Consider the following 12,402-nt stretch of genomic DNA (forward strand, 5'->3'; position numbering starts at 1 on the left):
CAGAATGGTGAGCACATAAATAGTGTTGTTTTTAGCCAAAAGCTTATGGTTATTTATTATGGCTGCAATAGAAAATTAATATAGTATCTTAAGAAGGTCCAGGTGCCAGAGGAAAATGTTCAGGGAGTTTGGAGTTTAGGTGCATTAATTTATGGAATTCTGTAAACTGTGGCATTAAAATTGGGGTTGTTTTGCTCTGCTGTTACAAATTACTCCTTATCTTTCTGAATTATAAAAAATGTATTTTCTGTTCCTTAATTCTTTGTATCTTCTAAATGCACATGCTTGTTAAGGTGATTTCAGTTTTATTTTTCTAGTAAAAACATAGACACATATCTTCTTAACCTTAGATTAGGCAATGATTTATTAGATATGACACCAAAAGAAGAAGCAACAAAAGACAAAAATAGACAAATTGGACTGCATCGAAACATAAAATGTTTATGCTTCAAAGAATATTATCAAGAACATGAAAAGGAGCGCCTGGGTGGCTCAGTCAGTTAAGCCTCTGACTCTCAGTTTTGGCTCAGGTCTTGATCTCCCAGTGGAGATCCCAAGGAGTCTGCTTCACCTTTTCCCCTCCCTCTGCCCCTCCCCCAACTCACATGCACTCTCTTTCTCTGAAATAAATAAATAATTCTTAAAAAAAAAAAATAAAAGGAACATGAAAAGACAGGGGCACCTGGCTGGCTCAGTAAGGGGAGCATGTGACTCTTGATCTGCAGGGAGGGGTGTGGACAGGGCGATTGTGACCTTGAGTCCCACAATGGGTGGAGAAATTACTTAAATAAATAAATAAAAGCTTTTAAAAAAAAAGTGAAAAGACAATCCACAGAATGGGAGAAATGCTTGCAAATTCTCTGAGAAGGGACTTGTATGCAAAATATACAAATAACTTTTAAACATAAACTGTAAATACCAAACAACCCATTAATAAAATGGAAAAGGATGGGAGCATATCTTCTGAAGAAGATATACAAATAGCCAGTAAGCACATGAAAAGATTCTCAACATCATTGGTCATTAGGGAAATTTAAATGAAAACCACAGCAAAATACCACTACATTCCTATTATAATGGATAACATTTTTTTTAAGGAGGCTCAGTGAGGGCTAGGCTCAGACTCTGAGATCAAGAGCCCAATGCTCAACCGTCTGAGCCAGCCAGACATCCCTAATGGATAATGTTTTTAATAATAATGACAATGCGAAGTGCTGGTGAGGATGAGGAGCCACTGGAACTCTCATAATTTGCTGGTTGCAATTCAAAATAACACAGCTACTCTGCAATATGTCTTAGTAGTTCCTTGTAAGATTAAACATATCCTTCCTGTGAGACTAAGCCATCTTGCTCCTGGATGTTTACCATGGAGAAAGGAAATTTTATGTCCCCATAAAAACCTGTCTGCTGATAAACGTAGGCTTTATTCATGATTGTTAAAAACTAGAAGCAACCCAAATATCCCTTAATGGATGAATGTTTATCCAAATTGAGGTATACTAATATCATAAAACACTCTTCAGTAATAAAAAAAAGAACCAACTACTGATACATGCAAAACTGGAGGAATGTATTATGCAAAATGAAGGAACTCAGACACAAAAAGCTACATACTCTATGATTCTATTTATATGACTATCTGGAAAAGGTAAACATAGGAGCAGTATACAGCTGAGTAGCTGTCAACAGGCTGGGAGTAGGGGGCAGGTTGACGACAACAGAGTCTGAGGGTATCTTTGAGGCAAAGGGACTCCTATAGATCAATTTTAGTAGAAATTTCACAACCATATGCATTCATCAAAACTCACAGAACTGTACACCAAAAAGAGTGAATTTTGCTATATGTAAATGATATCTTTAAAATTAAAAAAAAAACACAGAATCTGAGTATAATAAATAAAAAAGAGTCTTCACTACTAGCAGTTTCATATGAAGAACATTGCTTCAGGTCTTTGGATCTTCTTGTCTACCAGAGTGGTGTCTTTGCAAATCCACTTTACCCACATGAAGGAGAGCTTGTGCCACATAGTAGATGGTATGACTGATACCGGATGCTAGGGAGGGGGGACATGGTAGAAAACTGCTGCCCATCTTAAAATGATTGGACAAATATAGGTCAGTAGAAAGAATGCCCAGTAGAAGAAAAAGCATGAAAAGTCAGACCCAGATTTCTCAAAACAAAGGTTGTGGGTATGAGAAGTGAGGCTCAGCAAATCCAAACCACCTGGGAGGCCCACCCACACCCACTGTGGTCAGTATATTGGAATTGGAGACAATAAGTAGCAGAGAAGGTGGGGCAGACAGGTGGAATTTGCAGGGCTGAAATTCTGTGAGTTGAAATGTTCCATGAAAGATGGGGATGTTCCATCCCACCCTCTGATCACTGGGCTAGGTGAGGAGAAAGAGGTCACCTTAAGTAACAACCTTTAATCTTAGTCTTTATTTTCATAAACAGAGAGATTTTCTTCCAGCCAATGATGAAAACTACAGTTGTCACGTCTTCTGCAAAGAGACAGCTGCAGGACAGAAGCCAGGGCAAGGAGTTGTTGGGCCAAAACTATGTCGATTCCTTCCCATGTCCTCTAGGGTGACCTTGCTGTGATGTACTCTCCCTAGGTTGGAGAGTGCCCATGATCTGTATGGTTAAGACTGCTTAATCAACTAAGTCAGGGCCTCACCCTGACTTAGAAGTGTAACATTAGAGAAAATAACATTTTTTTAGTGTCTTGTTGTATGCTTGCACAGAAAGAAAACAAGATGCTAATAAAGGACTTTATGAAACAAAACCTGCCCAGGCATCATAGAGACTATGGAGAATAATGAATAGACCTTATTTAGTAGAGTAGAGGAAAGTGATCTTCAAGAAGCCTTCTGTTAAAATTACAGTTCAAAATTAGTTCCCAAAGAATCTATTTTCTTTTTTTTTTAAACTTCAATTTTTCAATAAGAATCTCAAAATGTACAGTCAATCTCAGTTGATTTTAGAGTATAACAGTTAATTAATAATGACCTAGAAATGTTTTGGTTATTAAGGATTTCAACAATTATTATAGATTGAAATACACTATGGTGGAAATTTAAACCAAATTAGCATGTATGTGTTAGTGGGTTTTTATTTGTTTGTTTGTTTGTTTGATCTATTTACTTTGGAATTTTTGGAAGGATAGTATAAGCCTCTTCTCAACTATCTCTTTCTGTAACAAGACCAAATTCATAAGCACAGAGAATTTATCTCTGGGTTCTCACTTCTGGAATGATGGACTATGGAATTTAGCCCACACACATGACTTTGGAACAACTAGAGAAGGTGGGTGAAATTAAAAAAAAAAAAGTCTGTGTGAAGGCTCTAGGAAGCTAACTAGATCTACCCTCCCAAGATCTACGAGAAGAGGGAAATTCAGAGAACTGTTTTTCTGCTGGGAACTTATACTAATTCTAGTAGGAAAGCTGAGACGCTGAGCAGAACTTTTCACAGCCTTGCCAAATTGAGGAACATGTCAAGGAAACATGGGAAGATTTGAGTCTTTATCCCAAAGGGCTGCATCCTATAACCAGAAGTAAATTCTCCCAAGATCTATAGCTCAGTCTGGAATCACCTTAATCATCAAACTTGGATTGAGTAAATCCCAGTGTGTTAGGGCTTCTGGGCATCCCAAACTGCTGGCATGCCCAGATACCTTTCTGAAGTAAACCTTAGTCTTTGGAGGGGACCGTCATGCATCAAATTGTTTCTGCAAACAATTTTGGAAATACAGTGTCCAGCACCTGACAAGAAATAATGAGACACATAAGAAGGGAACATGCCATAAATTAAAACAAGCAGAAATTATAGAAAATAGAAACAGACTCACATTGGCTATAGATACTAAATTACGAGACACAGACTTTAAAATAATGATCCTTCCTGGGGTGCCTGGGTGACATAGTAAAGTGGCTGACTCTTGGTTTTGGCTCAGGTAGTGATCTCAGAGTCCTGGTCTTCTTGCTAAGCCCTGAGTCTGCTTGAGAGTTTCTCTCACTCTCCCTCTGCCCCTCCCACCAATGCACTTGCTCTCTCGCTCTCTCTCTCTCTCAAATAAATAAATAAATCTATTGAGAGAGAAAAAAGAAAAGAAAAGAAAAGAAAAGCTCCTCTCTATGCCAGGGGAGATAAAAAACAGAATTAAAGAATTTGGCAGAATAGGACATCTGGGTGGCTCAGTTGGTTAAGCAGTTGCCTTCAGCTCAGGTCATGATCCCGGAGTCCCATGATTAAGTCCCACATTGGGCTCCCAGCTCCACCAGGAGTCTGCTCTCCTTCTGACCTTCTCCCCTCTCATGCTCTCTCTCACTCTCTCTCAAATAAATAAATAAAATCTTTTAAAAAGGTAATTTAGCAGAATAGAGGTTAAAAAAATACAATAACCAAAATTAAGAATGCAAGGGTTGGATGTAACGGAAGGTTAGATAAATCTACTGGGAGAATCAGTGACCTGGAACAGGGGTCAGTAAACGAAGACCTATGGGCAAAATCTGACTTGTGGCCTGTTTCTGTATGGCTCATGAGAGAATGTTTTTCACATTTTCGAAAGGTTTAAAAAAAAAAAAGAGAAAAAGAATATGTGAAAGACATTCTATTCCCTCTGCAAAACCTAAAATATTCACCATCTGGCCCTCTAGAAAAGCTAGAAGGGACCAGGAAGAAGGCTGAGAACACTGCCCCAGCCACCTTTGTGCCCCGCCAGTGAGATTCAGGTACTCTGGCCCTTTCAGGAGGGTTTTGACAATGCATTTACTCATCCACTCAGGTATTTAATATTTCTGCAGTCAATTCCCACCTCAGTGCTTAGGAGCATGGTCCTTATGGTCAGAGCTGAGTTTAAATCCCAACTTAGCCTCCTCATACAGAGAAAAGGGGGATAATAACAGGGCCTGGAGGACTGGTGGTCATGAGGACCCAAAAGGTAATGCATATCAGGCACTTAGCCCTGTCTGTATCTAGCAAAGACTCACTCCCTACGTGTCAGGTGCTACTGGTAGCAAGAAGTGTGCTCAGGCCATGCCCCCAATGGACTGTAAGTCCCAGAAGGACACTCTGGTGCTTTTAATGGGGTGAGATGGAATGAAAGTGGGTCAGGGAAGGAAGGGAGGGCAGGACCATCTTGACTATGAGACATGAAGGCCCACTGCAAACTTCATACCGTTCCTCTTCCCACAAACATTTGCTTGCAGGTGAACTGCAGTTAAAAGTGAATATCATCAGGGGCGTCTGGGTGGCTCAGTGGGTTAAGCCCCTGCCTTCGGCTTAGGTCATGGTCCCAGGTTCTGGGGATCGAGCCCCACGTCCGGCTCTCTGCTTAGCAGGGAGCCTGCCCCCCCCCCTCTGCCTGCCTCTGTACCTAATTGTGATTACTGTCAAATAAATAAATAAAATCTTTTTTAAAAAGTGAATATCATCAGAAGTGCCTAGGTGGCTCAGTCAGTTAAGCATCTGATTCTTGGTTTTGGCTCAGGTCGTGATCTCAGGGTTTTGAGATCAAGCGCAGGGTCTGGCTCTGTGCTGGGTATGGAGCCTGCTTAAGATTCTGTCTCCTTCTCCCTCTGCCCCTCCCTCTTACTTTCTCTCTCTTTTTCTCCAAAAAAAAAAAAAAAAAAACAAAAAGTGAGTATCATCAGGATGTTTGTTTATAATAGCTAAAGACTACAAGTAATCTAAATCCCTAACACCTAAAGAGTGGTTGAGTGAAATTAGTTGACGATGTGTAAGATGTAAAAAATACAATGCAAAACTGTGTGAAGCATGTCAAAGTATAATATTCAAACACTTAAGATTTAAACTCATGTAAATATAGACTAAACGCGTAACAAAGATTCACTTGATTCATTAGGGAGGGCATCAGTGAGATTGTAAAGCTGGTTCAAAGAGCGTTTTGTGAACTGGGTATCCACAGGCGTGAATAAAGAATGTTAGAATAAGCGCTACATAAGGTACAAAATGGATAAAATAACTCATAAGGCCATAAAACCATAACCTTTGGAGTTATCTTTTGTACCAGACAGAAATAATCTACAAGTTAACATATAACTTCACAGTGTCTGGGCTTTAATCAAATAGTAAATAGTGAAGTCAAACACAGAGACATTCTCTTAGAGAATTAAATAATTCTATTACGCAGTGTTCCCAGTACAACACTGGGAGGACGTGCCTCCTCCCTTTGCCTCACTTCCAAAGGTTTAGGTATTTTTTTTCTTAAGAAATAGTAGACTGAGTATATATAATGTGTTGTATATCTAAGTATTAGACTTCAGACTGGAAATTCATGCCACACCAAAGGTTTTAACTGGGGACTGTTTAATGGACAGACAACTAAATTGGGGGGGGGGGTGGATGGTTATAGTGTTAAGGACATAAAACAGAGATGTTGAGGTTTCTAGGCACTAGGACTAATGGAAAACTCTTATTACCCCTAGGTCTGATAAAGGGTGGAAAACTGAGCAAATAAATACCAACTGTCACCCTCCTTCTGCCAGCCAAGGGCTTCTATCAGCTCAACCCAACTGGAAACGGGAGGAAGAAGGGCCATTGATGTCATCTACCCAGGTCAGCTTCCAGACATAGAGCAAGACTAAGAGGTGGGACGTGGGATACAGAGAATAATCCACTCGGTCAATACTTGAGGGATTGTAATGGATTAAATTGTATTCTCCAAAAAAAGATAGGTTGAAATCCCTTCCCTCAGTACCTCAGAGTGTGACCCTATTCAGACATGGGGTATTTACAGAGATAATCAAGTTTAAATAAGGTAATGAGGGGGGACTCTAATCGAATAGGACCGTTGTTTTTATAAAAAGGGGAGATCTGAACACAGATACACATAGAAGGAAGAGAATGAGAAGAGACAGGGAGAAGACAGCCATCTACAAGTCAAGGAGAGGGTTCTGGAATGGATTCCCCCTCACAGCCCTCAGAAAAAACCAACTCTAGCCTCCAGAACTACGAAACGATACATTTCTGTTTTCAAGGCCATCCAGTTTCTGGTATTTGTTATGGCAGCTCTGGAAAATGCATACAGGTATATATAAAAAAAAATACACACAGAAGGAGGGACTCTATCAAGACACTGAATATTACTTCTGCGAGGCAGCATGGGCAATTTGTATTTTGTGTTTTTCTTTATTTCATAGCTTGTATATGTTTACATCAGAACAGATGAACAAATAGTTTTGTTAAAACAAAACTTAAGGCGGAAGTGGGAGGAAATCACCCATGGGTAGCGTGAGGGGTGTGTTTGGCAGATTGATATAACATTTGGCTCATTGATGTAACATTAATATGTGGGCTCACGTTATTTGTGTCCCAAGGGGACTTTTCTTGCCGCAGACTGGATTGTGGCCCGCCAACGCTCGCCCGCGAGGAAGGAAGACCACCGACACAGGATTCTTCTCTATCACGCTTTATTGAAGTGCACTTGGTTGAGGTTTGTAGGGTGATGGAAGCAGGAAGCGCCTGGGTAGAGCCAGGGCTGCACATATATACAGGCTAGCTGGGGCGTGTCTCATTCTGGGGTACGTGGCTCACTATGGTAGGTCAGCCTTGTTGCTGGGCAGAATAAGCTTAAGGCCACGCGTCCAACCACTTGTTTACGAGGCTCTCCGGCGCCATCTTGTAATGGCGGCAACGGGTTGCCACATCTCCCCCTTTTTCTTTTATTTTGCAGTCATGGCTAAAATCAGAGGAGTGTCCCCTAGTAAACATGTCCTCCTTTGCCTAGGGACGGGAGAGAAACGGAGGTACCCGTATGCAGACACTCATGACTTTCAGGGTGGCTCACCCTGTGCACTCCTAGGTGCAAACCACCCGCGGAAAATGCAAGGTTGTCTCTATTCGGGTGCAATGGGCTACTCAAAGCCCTCCGAGTGCAAGAGCACAACCTATGTTTCATTTAACATGCTGAGCCAAGCTTGGGGAGATGTTCCAGCCTCTATAGCGGCAAAGGCACGCGCTATGGCCACCTTCTCTCTTCTGCGAGCCCTCATTACCCTCAGAATTAAGAACAAAGCCACCAGTAGTCCTGCAAACATTAGCATGCCCATGACTCCTACTCCGAGAGTGGTAAAGCACAAGGTGCCTTGAAGGTTGAAATTTGTAGCGTTTATAACGCTGTACCTTATTATTGATTTGTTTACAGGGTAAATCAAAAACACATTCTGGAACATACAGATGGGGTAATGTTTTTGTCGCGTTTGTGACTGGCATGGGGATGGGCCATGTTCTTGAAACGGCCCAAAAGGTAGCTCCCTCAACTCTGGTCAGGCAGATCATCAGCACTATCAGCATCTCCAGGGTTGGAGTCCATGTCTGCTTCTTTGGTGTTGTCATCGGTTCTTTTATCCAACTTTCGCGTCAGTCGTGATGGCACCCACACCGGATCCGAGCGGTCCGGCGCCGACCACTTCGCATGTAGAGTTCTGAATCCTTTCTAGGCTCCCCGCGGTGTCCGCCGAACTATCCCGGGTCTCGGCACCAGCTGTGGCCCGCCAACGCTCGCCCGCGAGGAAGGAAGACCACCGACACAGGATTCTTCTCTATCACGCTTTATTGAAGTGCACTTGGTTGAGGTTTGTAGGGTGATGGAAGCAGGAAGCGCCTGGGTAGAGCCAGGGCTGCACATATATACAGGCTAGCTGGGGCGTGTCTCATTCTGGGGTACGTGGCTCACTATGGTAGGTCAGCCTTGTTGCTGGGCAGAATAAGCTTAAGGCCACGCGTCCAACCACTTGTTTACGAGGCTCTCCGGCGCCATCTTGTAATGGCGGCAACGGGTTGCCACACTGGATCCTAGGCTTTCTGTTCCCTTTATGTCACACATTTGGCTTTTGTCTCCTTTCCAAAGCTGCTGTCCCCCTGGTGGGTCTCCTGGGGCCTAGTGCCCCATCCCCACCCCCCACAATTGGAGAGAAGGCCAAAGTTTATCACATAAGACAACTTCATTCAGGGGTGTGTTACTGTTCTTCCCTAACTGAAAAAGTTAAAAATAACACAAACTTGGGACACCTGGCTAGCTCCCTAAAAGAATGGGATGCTTGATCTTGGGGTCATGGGTTCAAGCCCCACATTAGATATGGAGGTTACTACAAAAAATAAACTTAAAAAGACATTAGCACAAATTTGGTCCTCTCAGAAAATATTTGCTAAATGAATAAATGCTATAAGACTTAAGGCTCTCGTAGAATTTCTAAAGGAAGGGTACCTCATCTATAGGTTGTTGACTCATTTCTTAGAAAAATAATTGAAAATCCAGCTGTACTTTATCCCACTGTCTTTATTCCTTATGGTGTAACTCTTCTTCAGGTGGAAGCCCTTACTCTCTTTTTTCACTGTAGACTTATTACTCCTAGTTGTAGACAATTCTTAGTAGGTGCTTCCAGACTATCCCTCTGTCCTCCCCTGACCTGTGTCCACTCTGCTCCTTGGCCTCTCTCTCTCTCAGACCGTGACTTCCTTGAGGGGAGGGGACATGGCTTATCTCCACTTGACTAACAGTGGTGATAATAATCTGGTAATAACCAAAAGCTTGCTCAAGCCTGAAACATGACTTGGGTGACCTTTGAAAATGGATCTAGGCAGGAGGTTAAGAGTCATGCTTCAGGAAAATGAGGGATCGCTTTTTTTTTTTTTTTTTAAATGAGCAAAAAGGAAATGAAGTGCTCTCGGTCTACATCAGCTAAAGGATCCCAGGAATTTTTGAATCCCATCTTTTCCTTTTCCCAATAAAGGGAACAGAAAAAGGGCCGAATAAAATGCAGTACCTTGTGGGTTTCCATGGTGACTGATTTTTTTTTCCTCTTTGAAGATTGAAGGTATTTTTTTCCTTACCTCATAATTTTTTATGTGTCTTGTTTTATTTTGTATTGAAGTTTTCTGTAATCTGCATTCTTATACGGGTAGTCCAGACCCTATTTGCCTGTAGGTGGAAGCATGAGGTCTTAACTGGCACTAAGGTGTAATTTCCGACAAAGGTAGAATCATGACTCTTGTGCATATATAAAAGAAACATATGCCAAAGATTTTATTCAACTCATTAATGAATGTGGAAACCAGTAGGATATTAAGATGGGTTTGAAGCGTATGTCAGAAGCTCAATATGGACAGGTAGTTTAATACAGGATAACATAGCTGGGTTAGATACAAAACTTTCCTACAGGGCAAAAAAAAAAAAAAAAACCCTGTAACTCCTGGGGTTATTTTTTCTACTAGGCAGAAATTACTTGAATCTCTACAGGACAAAATTCTTTTTCTTTTTCAAGATTTTATTTATTTATTTGACAGAAAGGGAGAGAGAGAGAGAGAACACAAGCAGGGGGAGCGGCGGGCAGCAGGAAAGTGAAAAGCAGGGAGCCTAATGTGGGACTCGATCCCACAACCCTGGGATTAGGGCCTGAGCTGAAGGCAGATGCCTAACTGACTGAGCCGCCCAGGCCCCCTCTATAGGACAAAATTCTTTAAGGTCTCATGGAACTTCCTGAGTCTTTGACTTTTAATGAATGATAAAGTGAGCAAACAAGGTACATTCCCCTAGACAGTCCTTGGGTGAAGCTTCTTCTCCATTTGATATTCAAAGGATGTAACATCTACATCTTCCCCTTGTCTTTCACTCTTGTACAAATTTTCTTAACAGTTTCTAGATGGAGGATGAATATTTGGGGCGCATGTAAATTGAATCCTTTTTAAGAGGAGATGCAAGCTTTCCATTCACGATGGGGTTTCAAATAACATTAAATGCATCAGATACCTGGGCAGCTGGCCCAAAGGCAACCACACAACGAGGAAAAGGAAGATTTTTTTTTTTACATTTCCATGGTTTTACACTGAACCATGGCACTGTTAAAGAATGAGGGGATCGGGCACCTGGGTGGCTCAGTTGGTTGAGCGACTGCCTTCAACTCAGATCATGATCCTGGAATCTTGGGATCCAGTTCCTCATCGTGCTCCCTGCTCAGTGGGGGGTCTGCTTCTCCCTCTGACCTTCCCCCTCTCATGCTCTGCTCTCTCTCATTCTACCTCTCGAATAAATAAATAAAATCTTAAAAAAAAAAAAAGAATGAGGGGATGGTGATGGGTGCTAATATCCCAGAAGGACTGAATTGTGTTGTAACCTTAGAGTACGTGAGGAGTTAATAATGCATGTTTGTACATGCTAATACAAATATTTTGTGTATGAGATAAAGATTTTATAGAACCAAATGGAATCCCAATAAATAAATTGCTGAACTATCTGAATCATACAGAAAAACATTGACAGTCATTGGAAAAGCTGAAAATAACGTAGGTTTTTTTTTTTTTTAATCGACTTACTCTATTTTCAAAAAGTCAGATCTTTAGGAAACATCACAGCAATATGTAGTGTTCATTTTGCATTCAAAAGCCCTTTAAGCTCTTTTGGAAGACCTGTAATAATGAAGAACTTGTAATAAGCTCACAAAAGACTCTTCTAATGAATTAGTCAATTTTAATACTCTTCAGAATTCCCCATAAGAACATCATGCTCTCTCGCTTTCTTTTTCTTTCTTTCTTCTATCTTTTTTTTTTTTTTTTTTTGCAAAGCTTAGCTCTCTCCTCTCTTGACAGCCACTCCGAGATATTTTAGATTTCCTTAAGAGCAAGAAGGTTTCATTTATTAAAGACAGAATTATGCTAAATTAAAATCAATCATCATAATCATGACTTCTGCCTTCATACATACTGGCTGCCACAAAGAGGACTGTAAAAACTGGCTTCCATTTTTATTTTGTAAAACAGTCTGGATCATACATGTTGTGATTCGCGCTCAGAGATTTATCCTCATCCTGAAGTTTAGATACCCTACCTTAAATGTTCTGAGAATGGAATAGTAGCCATGTTACATATTTCTATTTAAAACTTCTATTGCCATCTTTTTCTTCTGCCAAACCCTTCCTCTCCTAACCGGTGGGATTCGAATATATCTTAGCTAGTGATTAACTTATTTGACCAGCAAAATATAAACAAGCAGGAGACATTTTCTGCCCGAATCCTATGTCTGTACATATCCTACAACATTTTATTGTATTTATCCAAATGGCTGCAGTCTGTTTTCATCCTACAAATATTTTTCAAGCTCTTCCTTTGTGCCAGGTGCAGCTCTAGGATGGGAATGTTGAACAAGACAGAATCCCTTACCAAGGAAGAATGCATTTCAGTTGAAGAGAATGGCTAATAAATAAGTAAACAAATTAATATTCTGTGTTTAAAGTGGTGCCTATACATAAAAGGATAGAACACACATTTATTCCCCCCTCAGTTACATCTGTTAGTCGTGCCAGCTGAATAATGAGAGACTATAATTGTGCTCTATTGCAGAGAAAGAGGTAGCTTGGCTGGATATCCAAATGTAGGATCAGGCC

This window comes from Mustela nivalis (genome assembly GCF_964662115.1).
Source record: "Mustela nivalis genome assembly, chromosome: X".
Lineage (NCBI taxonomy): Eukaryota > Metazoa > Chordata > Mammalia > Carnivora > Mustelidae > Mustela > Mustela nivalis.